This window comes from Anastrepha ludens, chromosome 5, assembly GCF_028408465.1.
Source record: "Anastrepha ludens isolate Willacy chromosome 5, idAnaLude1.1, whole genome shotgun sequence".
Taxonomy (NCBI): domain Eukaryota; kingdom Metazoa; phylum Arthropoda; class Insecta; order Diptera; family Tephritidae; genus Anastrepha; species Anastrepha ludens.
Genome location: NC_071501.1, coordinates 118,711,599 through 118,725,160, shown reverse-complemented (window position 1 = coordinate 118,725,160; position 13,562 = coordinate 118,711,599). Strand labels below are relative to the sequence as shown.

At 38.3% G+C, this 13,562-nt stretch overlaps 1 protein-coding gene across 2 annotated transcripts in view; it reads left to right on the top strand.

The window, feature by feature from the left end:
• The first annotated feature begins 3,110 nt into the window (after window positions 1–3,110).
• LOC128865235 (serine-rich adhesin for platelets) overlaps window positions 3,111–13,562 on the top strand; it is an 83,830-nt gene continuing 73,378 nt past the window's right edge. For both annotated transcript variants that reach the window (XM_054105360.1, XM_054105361.1), the window contains exon 1: window positions 3,111–4,082. The gene's annotated coding sequence lies outside the window, so the exon portion shown is untranslated. The remainder of the gene's footprint in view (window positions 4,083–13,562) is intronic.

Genomic DNA, 13,562 nt, shown 5'->3' with positions numbered 1-13,562 from the left:
TGACCTCTTACGACACTATAAATACGAAAGGCGCAATCTATTTCTCTGTAATTCTTGCATTATAATACGTTCACATATGGATTAATCACCTATAAATCCACCCGTTCACATATGGCAGATTACCTGCAGAATTGACAATCAACTCTCTTATCCCCACAGCTTTGAGAGGTTTTTCTTCCTAGAAATTATTTTGGTGGAATATTTCGGTGTTTTTGGTTTCTTTGTTTAACGATATGCCAATAATAATCTGTTGGAGGAAATCCGTATGAGACGTTTAGTGAGGTTGCAAAAACTTATGGTAGCAAATGCGCATGGAGTGTTGTTGTTGTAGTAGCATAAGCATTCCCCATACATAGATGGGGAGTTGCCACATTTACAAATTACGATAGTTATCAAGCTCATGGATATAAGCAGAGTTGCATGCGCACAAAATACTCATTTTTAAGTTGAGGATGTGAACGTGTAAACGTAAAGTGAATAAATAAAGCGGGCAAGTTGTGCTGTTATTAATTTGTGACTTTTATTTATTGGTGTCAGAAGTGGGATTTTAAAATAAAGTTCCGTAAAATAGGATCCTAAAAATAACAAAGTTGAGAGATTCTGTAACTTAAGAAGTTGGAACAGCGTGGCTTATCAGCCTCAGAAAACAAAGCAGGGTGCAAGCACGACTGGAAGAGGCTATGAAGGCAAAGGGTGTCAATGTACACGAATATGTGTTCGCTGGAAGCTGAGGAATCGTCAACTAAAGTGGAAGAAAGGCAAGAGCATCCAGGACCATCACCAGGGTTAGATATGCCTGTGATTATGGCTGCAAAAGCACAAATTTCATCGCAAATGTTACAAGTTTCGTCGCAAATAGTATCGCGGTCATCGCAGATTTCGAAAATATCAGCGGAGCTTTGGTCGCAGATAAGGGCGCAACTGGAAAAGAAGGATACACGTATATCACAATTAGAAGTACAAGATACACATATATCGTCATAACTGGAAACGATTGAGGCTGAAGTAAATGCACCCAAATATGCCCAAATATGCTAAACAGGGATCCCAAAGAAAAAGCACCATCCCTTAAAGGTACTGTACCATTACCAATTGTTAAACTCCAGTTCGAATTAACAGCAACAACAAATCACTGGAGTACTGTAGACAAAGTTGCTACATTGGTTCTCTCTCTTAAGGGGAAGTCATATGCTAAGACTCAGCAGTTCGGATATAAAGTGTTACAGTTGGACAGAGTGTACGCAATTGTAGAATACTACGTAGAACACCGAAGCTTAGTTGGGAGGAAACAATAGACGCTGGAGAGAAACTATCTCAACTATCGCAAAGGGGAACAGCATGGAAATACTTGGTAGCCTGATTGTAATGATTGTCCCAAGGTCAAAAGGTCCGAACGCATTATTTCCATCAGATCAATGCACTTGCAACCAGCTGATGAGTGGTAATCAAGTGCGATAAGACGAAGTCAATTGAATTATCCTGACCTGGAAAAGTTCATGGAAGTGACAAACGCAGAAGAGATACTATCTAACACTGAAATGGCGATAGAAAATGCTGTAGCTAAGGCAGTGGAATAGCTTTAAAATTACTGATCGAGCTCTGCATCGCGTATGGGAAAGTGAAGACGGAAATCATTCCCGTGATCTGATCATAGTGTTGCGAACGGAAAACTTCGTGAACCGACTGGCAACAATAGCGAGCGAATGAGATGCCAAAACAAAAACAGGAATTCGCCTTGATGGTGCGCAAGGCCAGAAGTCTTGGACATCCCAGCAATACAACGTGGGTTCGCCATTTGAGCGAGCAGGTTACTTCCAGCTGATTTTGGGGAAAAAATATGTACTCTTTGGTGTAGACCTCTTCAGGGTGTGCCCAGAAGTGTACGCTCTACCAAACCAAGAAGCCAAAATCAGGCTGAGTTTTTTGTGCAAAACTGGGTGGCTTGATTTGGAGTACCTTGGAAAAGGTCGCGCACCTCGTCGTCACCTCGAGAAATGGGCTCTATAAGTAGTGATCGAACTCAGAGGAACTATAGGAAGACATTTTATTGGAGAACAACTTAACAATCTTATCAATCAACTTAACAAAACTTAACAAACTGAAAACTTTGAAGGTAAATTTATCTGGATTTTTTTTTTCGAAAATTCCAATTTTTTTTAAACAATTAATTGTCGGTTTTTTTCTCGCAAATCTGAAAAATATTTTCTAATACCGCGATATTGTTAATATTGAAAAAAAGCTTCGATCAGGCACAAGATTATCTATTAATAAAACTAATTTCTCTTGTACGATTGATTATAGATGAATCTCCAAAGACTTGTGATGATTACCGCAAGGGACTTCTGGAGAAACGGACTCCACACAAACAGCGATAACTTTTACAATTATTCATTTTTTTTTTTATAAAGTCAAGTCGTAACATGATGTATTAGCGCTATGTTTTTATTTTTTTCAAATAAAGCAATGGGCTAGCAAAACAAAATTATTGAGAATCATCATTTTCTCGGGCCTCTGACTACCCCTAACCCGTTAAATAAGAAGACCCCAAATCGCACTAATACTAAGATCAATTATAATTAGTTTTTGTTTTTATTTTTAATAATTGTGAACTTACGACCTGGACTATGCGAGAGCAATTTATTTTTCTTCTCCTAGTATAAAAAGCGATGGCAGCCCTAATTACGATTCGAAAGAGAATTGCCATCGCTGTCATCTGCGAAACATTCAGTGAGCGCCATTCTTACTATTTCCCTTTTGACTTAACGGTATACCGGATGTACATGTACGACTATGACCTGAGTGTTTTCTCTCTATAAATATATATCTACCCAAGTATTTAAAGTATTTTTTGTTGATAAAACACTTAAAGTAATTAAGTGCAGTTGTTAAGTGCTGATTAATAAGTTTGTCGTTCACAGTTCGGCTTTCGTTGCTCGTGGCGCGCGATACGCGCGGTCCGCTGCCCACCTGTGTGCAGCCGCCGTAGTTTTGTTAACGAGCGCACAACGCAACGACAACGACAACGACAGTTGCAATTTTCGCTATCGTTGCCGCTGCTGGCATGTTGGGTGATAGCAGCGCAATTGTCACGACATTCGCTCCTCGTTCGTTTACCGTGGCGCATCAACAATAAAATTATTCGTTCGTTCATTCGTTTCTTTCGGTTTGTTCGCTTATTATTTTACTTGCTATTGCAGTATACACTATAATTTGCTGACGTTTGGAAATTCTGATTCGAGAAGTTGTCCGTAAAATTCCAAACATAAAAGATGTGAAATATTTGTTGTTGTTTAAGTTACAGTCGTTTGCAAAATATGTATTTATATACAAACAAACAAGAACTCCAATTGGAATCACCTTGAGGTGATGGCAGAAGAAATCAGTGACAACACATACATATGTAGATAACAGAAAAATTACAGAAAAAAAAACGTTAACAACAACAACTAAAATTGAGGTGCATGCAATTGTGTTAGCTCGCTCGTTTGTCTGTTTTTGTGTTTTGACATGTGTGCAGATTGGTGTGTGGAAATGGAAATTGCCACAAAATTGAATTGAGAAGGCGAAAAGGCAAAACAGCAAAGTGCAAAGTTTGCGAAAAACAATAATAAAGCAGAATTAAAACATAAATATACACACAAGAGCGCGCGCATAAAATGAAAACACCAAGTGTGTACGTCGGAACGGTTGTGGATGCCGAGGAGTCGTTGCTCATTTGATTTCAGGGGGAATATATGTATGTTGGCACATATGGAGCATCTTGGCAGCGGTAACATAAAGTGAAAAACGCGCTATGGCGAACAGTGCAGTGTTAAAATTTCAATTCCATTTATCAAATGAAGCAACAAAAGAAATCGCAACCAATAGCAATCAACCAATATTAGCGTTAAAAACATAAGAATATTTAAAAGTTTCAATTGCCATCAACGCAACTGTATTTAAGTAAAAAATTCATAATTGTGCGCCTACAAAACAACAGCAGGAACCCGATAGCAGCAGCAGCTATACTGGAGGCAGTCAATCATCCGTCGATTGCACGGGGTGGTGAACGGGCGTTTTGTAGCGATTCCGCTAGCAAATAGGTAGGTAGCAAGATTAAATTGGGCAACAATTTCCTCTCATCTTCTACTGTCGTGCGGCACTGAGCAGAGCACTTTTCGCTTGATTAGGCAGCCCCACAACGGTGGCAGCAACATCAATAACAAAATGAAAACCAATAAACAAAAAAGGCAGCGGTGGCAGCGGTAGCAATACCAATTTGCATACATACATATGCAAGTATTCATGTGTAAATTAACCATATTCGTACCTATCGAGCGCCAGCGTCGTCACATTGGCGCTGCCCTGCTTTGCTTTTGCTACGTCTGCTTAGATACCTATGCACATACATACACACATACGTTTGTATAAATGTTTTGTAGTAAATGGCGTTTTCAGTGCTGCCGTGGCTTGTGGTAATTTAATGTCGTCGACGTTGTCAACCTATCTCTTTGTCGGTTTTTTTTTTGGTTATTTACGATGATTTCGCTTTTGCTTTTGTTTGTGTTCTTGTCATGCGCTTTTCACCGCTGCCACTAATTGAATGACGTTGCCGTCGTTGTCTGCGTTAGGCCACTATTCCCGCCGCGACGTTGGACAGTGTGGCATAGCAAAAATCGAATTGGCTAAGAGCATGAAAAGTGTAACTACAAAAATCAATATTGTGATAATAACTACAACACTATTTTACATCTGTACATATGCGTGTATTTTACTGTACATACACACACAGATGTAGTAGTAATACAAATTATTGTTTTGAAAAATATGAAAAATGCTTTTGTAGTACCTAATTGCCTTGTTCGGCCGCCGTAGCCGAATGAGATGGTGCATGACTCCAAATGCTCGAAAAAAGTTTTTTCTAAAAGCGATCGATCCCCAACAAGCCATTGCAAACCTCCGAGTGTATTTCTGCCATGAAAAAGCTCCTCGTGGAAAACCATCTGCCCTTCGGAGGCGGCATGAAACTGTAGACAATAGAAAGAGGAGCTCGGCTAACCACCCAACAATGGATGTAAGCGCCAATTATTATTCATATTATTAATTGCTTTTTTCCAGACTTTCATATCTACGTTTAAAAATAAATATCTATGTATGTTGTACAAGTATTCGCTTAACCTGCATTGCAAATGCTTCTTCTTATTATCTAACAACCGTTTGTCGGCTTTGCCAACTGGGATCAAAATACTTCAACAGCTGCTTCGCTGGGAATATGCAACAGTCATATATGTATATCAAGTGCAGGTTCTTCTGAACTTTGCTTTTCATTGTATTCAAGGGCGTCCTGCTTTGAGAGCCTTAGGCCAACAACCATATGAGTACAAACTCTTTGGGGAAATGCACAACTTTCATCAACTTTGAGCAGCTTTGCCTTATTGGTTACTAAAATATAGCATACTGCTCATTTATTGCGTGCTCAAGGAACCAAAATGTTGAGCAAAATGGCGTCACAGTTTTACATTTTTTTAATTATGATTTTAAATTTTATAAACATAACTTAATTGTTACTAGGGTTAGCGCTACTATAAATGAACGGACAAACGGACGGAAATCAAAATCTGTTTTATGCATATAAAGGGTGATCAATTTGGAGGTATCGGATTTTAAATTGAAATAAAAATACGAAAATTCAAATTGTTCGGGCAATCTTTATTATTTTTGTGTAGAACCGTTTAAGACATTTATTTTTTAAAGATAATCGCTTTCAAATGTTGGCCGCAAATGATCCGTAATTCGGCAATCCAAAACACCAATTTAGAATGACACGATGGAAGACTTTGGTTGGTTGGTATCTCGTGAATAACTGTAGTAATGTTGACTTCCAATGCCTCAACCGAAGCTGGTTTATCCACAAGGTATAACAGGCAGACTTCACATTCCCCCACAAATAAAAGTCCAAAGGTGTAATATCAAACGATTTTGGTGAGCAATCCTTTGGTCCGAGACGAGCCATAAATTGCACACCGAAACGAAGACGCAGTAGACAGGCTGTATGGCAAGTAGCGCCATCTTGTTGGAACCAAATGTTGTGCCGGAGATCACGTGCTTTAATTTCCGGCATCAAAAAGTTCTTTATCATGGCGCGAAAACGTTCGCCTTTCACTGTTACATTGGCGCCAGCCTCGTCTTTGAAGAAATATGGGCCGATGATTCCTCCAGTCCATAAGCCACATGAAACAGTTATTTTCAGTGGATGTAATGGTTGTTCTTGAATGGCTTCGGGTTGCTCTTCACTCCAAATGTGGCAATTTTGCTTATTGATGTAGCTATTAAGCCAAAAAGGGGACTCAACGCTGAACAACATAAGTCGGCTTGAGCGCGCGCTGAACACTTTTCACAGAGCGTCGATTTTCGTAACACAATTATACCTACGATTTGTAAATGCTGTTGAGGAGTAAGTCTTTCCATGATGAAATGGCTATGAATACTAAAAACAAGTTTAGAGTTTGGCAGTAGTCTCGCGTGATCTGTCAAAAAACCCTATTGGGAAAAATTGCCTCCAATCAGATCACCCTTTACATATGTATGCATGTAAATACAAGGCTCACATTGCTGCCTGTATCCACCGATCATCCATAAATAAATATGTATATAAAAACTTCGTTAGTTTCTAAAGCATTTTAACCAAATTTAATTTTTCTAGGAAGAGTCAATTGAATATGCACATACATACATACATATGTATATATTACATTCGTATGGGGGTGTTGCTACGCCTGTTACATAAAACATTTAAATATACATATGTACATATGTCTATCTTTTAATTATCGTCCCCTATGCTGATTTCGAGCAATAGTTCTGCAAAAGTTTACGAACTACTCCGATTCTAAAGTTTGAAAAAATTAATGTGGCATTGAATATTTGGTACAACAAATGTGTGCGGGTATACAAATTAAGAGTTTGCTTTGATGTTATGGTGGTGAAGTTGTCAAAACAATCAAAATATAATATCATAGCAAAAGTATTTTTGAAATAAATGTGCATACATACATACAGATATGTATATGAAATTTTGGTTGATATCTATGCGAAAGCGTACATATGTATGCATGTTTATGTGTACATTCATATGTACATGTAAGGGGTTTTCCAAAAAAATGTTTTATTTTGATATTCAAAGAAAAATGTTATTTTTTATTGTAATATAAATGATCGGTTGTTTATTTCATTGTAAAGAGGAAGGTATGCCATTAATAGTGGAAAATAACATCAAGCAAATGACCACCACGACCACGCTTACAGGACAATAACCTTTTCACGAAATTTTCCATAACCGAATTGCAAAGTGGCTGCCCTATGTCCTAGATAGCCTCACGAATTCCATCTTTGAGGTCTTGAATCGACCCGGGGCTGTTGGCGTAGACCTTCCCTTTCACGTGGCCCCAAAGAAAAACGTCACAAGAAGTTAAATCACAATATCTCGGTGGCCAATTGTGATCACCTCTTCGAGAGATAATACAGCCCGAAACGTTTCCCGAAAAAGATCAATGGTTTCGTTGCTTGTGTGGCACATAGCGCCGTCTTGTTGAAAATAAACGATGTCCAGATCAATGCCATCCAATTCTGGCCATAAAAAATCGTTAATAATCTCTAACACCTGTTATTGGAAATCCCTTTACTTATACGAGGGGTGCCTTTTATATCTCGGGATTTGGCAACCCTGGTGTTGCAATCTGGCAACTGACAGCTGTATCGCAAAGTATGACATTTTTTGGCTTTTACGTACTCAGAACGTTTTGAAATACCAGCGCTATTTGTATTGTTTACAGTAACTTAAAAGATTCATCTAGGTCCAAAAATGGAATTAAATCGTGAACATTTTCGTGCGATTATTTTTTACAACTTTCGACGTGGATTAACTCAGCAACATTGCATGGATGAACTTAATTAATTTTTTTGCGATGAAGCTCCATCAAGGAGCAGTGTTTATCGATGGTATGGTGAACTCAATCGTGGTCGTAGTTCACTCCAAGACGAATTTCGTGAAGGTCGTCCAAAATCAGTTGTTGTTCCGAAAACCATTGATGCTGTACGCGAACTGATATTGCAAGATCATCATGTGACCTATCGTGAGATTGAGACAATCTTAGGCATTAGTGGGACCAGCATCATTCAATATTGTATAAACATTTGACTGCCAACAAAATTTGTTCGCGTTGGATCCCACACAATTTGTCAATCGCTCAAAAAAAGGCTCGTGTCGATTGGTCGAAGGAAATGCTCAAAAAATACGATCGCGGGGCTTCGAAACACGTCTTTGACATCGTGACAGGAGATGAATCATGGATTTACGCGTATGAGTCCGAAAGTAAACAGCAGTCGACTGTATGGGTGTTTCAAGATGAGCCAAATCCAACAAAAGTTGTTCGCGCACGAAGCACTTCCAAGCAAATGGTCGCCTGTTTTTTCGGAAAAACTGGACATGTCGCAACCGTACCACTAGAACAACGCAGAACAGTAAATTCTGAGTGCTACACAACCATTTGTTTGCCAGTTGTCTTCCAAGAAATTAGGAAAACCAATCGCTAAAGACGGATCACTCTTCACCAGGACAATGAGAGCTCTCACACATCGGCTCAAACAACTGCATTTTTGAGCACCCAAAACATCGAATTAATGGGTCATCCGCCATATAGTCCTGACTTGGCACCGAATGACTTCTTTTTATTCCCGTACGTAAAAAATAAACTGAGAGGTCAACGTTTTTCGACACCTGAAGAAGCGGTTGCGGCATTCAGAATGCATGTTTTGGAGGTACCTCATTCAGAGTGGCAACAGTGCTTCGACAATTGGTTTAAATGCATGCAAAAGTGTATAGACATATAAAAGGCACCCCTCGTATGTATGTCGGAAAACAGGCATTGAAGGAAAATCTTTGAATGCATACTTTCAGAGTACTTGTTGGCTTCACAAGACTCCATTCATAGTGAGCAAAAACAAAACAAAAAAAGTTTACACATCCTACTGAAGCTGCATTAGTGGGACCATATCACACCACCCACAAACTAAATCTAAAGAGCTTTCAAAGATCGTTCCCACGGCAGTCGGTTCTACGGATCTCTATCCGTCCAAGGACTGTCACTCCAGCAGCAGTCACCGTACATGTATGAGGAATATTTATGCTGCAACAACAACAACAACAACAATCTTTCAAAGAAGTAGCGGAAAAATATTATTTATAATTAGTGCTGCAAACTGAATTACCGAATCGCATTTAATTTGCTGTGTTTTTAAATACTAAAGGGTGGTTAAGTTTCAAGGGCCGGTGCTGATTTTGAATAAAATACAATTTTTTTAGGAAATTATTATCATTTCTCTTTATTATGATAATATTGGTATGGCTAAATTACGTATGGAACAAAATATTGGCCAAATGGTCGCCGCGGCCTCGGCGGCACACATGCATCCGATGGTCCAAATTTGAACGCCCGTTTTCATAATAAGCCTGAACAACTTTAACGCGTTGCTCGATTGTGTATCTTTCCATGGATCAAATTGAGTTAGTCTGAAATTGAAAAATGTCAAATGAAATGCAGAAAAAACTTGACATTTAGGTGTGGTTCACATTCAACATGGGCCCTTGAAATTTAACCACCCTTTATAAAAGAAAAAAGAAATTTAAATGACCGGTCTGTATTTTTCTACAATCAGTGACCGCTCAATATATTATAATGAAGAACATTTAAAATAAGAAAAGTGACAGAGAAGTGATCCCTTTTCCAAAACTGAGGCAGGAATTAGACCACAAAAAAGTCGAATGTATTACTTATTTTTCTTAATTTAATAAGTTAGTGAGTTCACTGCGTGAACATTCAACTTTCTCTGAGAAAGGATGTGTAACCTCATGAGATCCAAGCCAGCTACTTTTTAAAGCTGGTACCACTCTTTAGCACAAAAAGAAAAATTTCTTACTCCCCAGTAGAAAAAATTAAATGTAAATGCTTCCCTGCAAAATTGTGGGGAAAAAGCTGCAAAAGTTTAAAATACCAAAAAAATTTGTGTAAATTGATTATTGATGATTTGTCACAAATACTCAAAATAATTGCGTATTTTTGAAAAATGCCAACATTGCGCTTTCCAAATTCATATTAAAACTTAAAATTGCTAAACAAAAATAAAGGAGCTAAAGCTTCTTTTGTTGGATAGGTCATGCCAAATGGGGTTTTATGAATAAATGAGAATTTGAGTGTATTAGAAAAAAAGTTAGTTTTCACGGTATACTGATTTAATTTTGTCACCTACTAAATAAGCAATGAATGAACGAACAAATCAAAGCCTCTGCTGACTGTTGTTGGAGATTTTTTCGATTGATGGCATTGAAAATAAAATTAATTAAAAATTATTACTAATGATACCCGTAGTGAAAAGATTTTAGAAGTGCAACCAAGCTCAGACCGTTAATCGGCTCTCAGCGGATCTGAAAAAATCAACTGGTTTCTTGACGTAACCGAGAAAATTGATATTGTGTTGGTGATATACAGTGCCTTATTTTACCTTTCAAGGTTGAGCTTGTAAACCTAAGTCGAAATAAATTTTTTTTCTGTTCAGATATGTAATAAATAAACACATTTAGAAAATACCATTTTCTATTTTTTTATACTTTCATTAGAAGAAAAGCTATAGCACTGAGAACTTTGATTTTTCGAGTGTGCTAATACTTTTTTGACTCACTGTATGAAAAGAATCAACACAGCCTTCGCTCTGATTGGACGGCAATTTTGTTTTTCACCATACCTGATGGCCAAACCTGGCAATCTATCATTCTTGGGTGATGCCGGGGGTCCCAAAAAACTCACATATGTGTATGTAGTTTATTTCACCACGCATAAAACTAAATAGTTGGCTCCGATTTAATGCCTATTTCCCTCTAATTTATTTTTGTGTGTTGAATTGAGCTAACTGAGTTTAGGTAGTGGGACTAACCTTATTTTCTTAATACGCACTTTTTTGCTGGTAATAGCAAAGAACATATTAAGATAAGAAACCGCAAGCTCGGCCTGTTTTTTTAACAAAACTCGGGAAAGAAATTTTACCACACAAAAAATTAATTTTTCTGAGTTTATGCGAATTTTTTGGCGGATACGAATCGCTTGCAGCTTGATTCTTTTTATATTTTCTTTAGCAATGGCCTTGACAACAAAAAAAACTAAACCAACTCAGCCAATTCTATGTATATAAGGGCAAAATAAAGATAAATAATAGCAGTTAAAGATATCAATTCTGGCCCCTGAGCTGATTTCGTGAACTGTATTATAAGCAAAATATGCTACCAATGCATGTTTTAAGAAATTCAATAATGACAAAAGAAAAATTTATATTGCCGATAATTTGTTGTTCTCAGCTTATCTGCAGTTGGTTGAAAATTACTCATAAAATTTATACAGCATTTAATCGGCGCGCTGTGTGATTGGCTTAGTGAAATAACTACTACATATAATCATAAGTACGTGCGGCTAGAGGTCGCGCCAATTGGTGTTGGTTTGATGTGAAAATTTCAAAATACTCGAAAGCTAGAAATGATATCAGTCTTTACGAAAAATTAACCTACTCAGAAGCTACTCATGTAATAGGCTTGATTTTACTTACATATGTATGCATAATTTTCCGACATTTGCAATATTATTTTTCTTCGACACCATTCGTATCTGAATTTCATTCTAGCTCGTATATGCAGATGATTGATAAAAGCAAAGGAAACAAGGAAAGGAACGGTGAGATGTATGAGCTTTACGACGACATAGACATGGCGCAGCGAATTAAGATCCAGCGGCTACGTTGGCTGGGTCATGTCGCCCGAATGGATACAAACGCTCCGGCTCTGAAAGTACTCGATGCGGGACCAGCTGGTGGTAGTAGAGGAAGAGGAAAGCCTCCTCTGCGTTAGAAAGATCAGATGGAGAAGGACTTGGCTTCACTTGGTGTGTCCAATTGGCGCCGGTTATCAGGAGAAAGAAACGACTGGCGCTCTTTGTTAAACTCGACCAAAATCGCGTAAGCGGTTTTCGCGCCAATTCAGAAGAAGAAGAAGATAATTTCATGAAAGAACTTAAAATGAAAGTTTCTGTTAAGAGTAACGAATTACATATTTAGAGTACCAACCCCACAATTTCGAAAGTTCTGGCAATATTGACAATATTATGGTACTTATGTACTTGTATTGTTGTAAATGTACATATGTATGTACTGATGATTGAACCTACTTTTCCTTCAATCAATAAATTGTTTTTTTATTGTTTTGCTAAACAAAGATAAGTTTGCCAAATTTGATAAAGTAACGTCTTGTCGTAGCTTCTCAGAAAAACAAGTATAGGATTACAATTTTATACACACGTTTGTACTTAATATATATACATAGCTACATACATATGCATGCATGTACATAGGTATAGCAATTTGTTTTCGAAATTTCTGCTTGAATTTCTACCGTGCACGCTATGGTGTTTCGAACGACGCTGTGCTAAAATAGTGCAATGTTGGTTGGGTGTTTGATTGCTTGGCTCGCTGTAAGCCACACCGCATACCCCACCACTTAAGTATGTGTGTATGCCTTTCGATATGAACCGCATCGCATCGCATCGCATCGCATCGCATCGCATCGCATCGCATCGCATCGCATCTATGTATGTCTAATAAGGCAACGACTGCTGCGGCGACGCCGCACTGCTACGTGCTCCACATTTTCCCCTCCGCTGATTCGTGTTATAACATTTCCATGTTATTTAAACGCATCTTTTTATTATTATTATTGCTGGCATTTGTTGTTGCTGCTGTTGTTGATGTCGCTACCGCTATTATTTCTGTTACTGTTGTTGATCGTACCATTCATTGTTGTTGTTATTATTATTGTTTTTGCTGTTGCTCGTCAATTTCGTACTTTGACTGATTTTTTCGCTGTTTCAGGGTAAATATTGCGACGAGCGTGTTAAGCGTTTTTTTGTGTAGCTGTTGGTTGTCATTGTCGCGCACAAACGCTGATGTCGCCTTCATTTCACAATTTTCATTTAAATTCTCTGATTTTGAAATTGTTTCGCATGTAAATTGGGGTTCCTCTTTCGCCTTTACGTGGCCCGGTCGGTGCGGAGCGCTACGTTATGTCGCAAATGCCGATATACATACATACGCACATATGTATGTACACACCCGAACTCTTTTAAATTTCCATACTGTCGTAGTGGTGTGTGCGATCGCTTTCTCTGCCGCTACCGCGCCCGCAAGTGCTGTCGTACCACCAGCGAAATAGCACAGAGCGAACACTTAAACATTTGCTACTCACTCCCATTTGTTATTGCCTCTCGATGTGTCTATTGTTTTTATCAGCAATTTTTTTTGTGACATTGCGCATCGCACCGCCCTAACCCCAGGCCTAAGCGCTTCACCTCAGATTACAACGCAGCCGGCTAAAAAGTCAACGAGCCATATGCTCACGCTCTATTACAATAGTATTGTTGTTGCTGCTGTGAGTGTGCAAGTTTTTCGATTTTGTTTTTGTTTCAATTACAATTTTATGAGTGTCTGGTGTT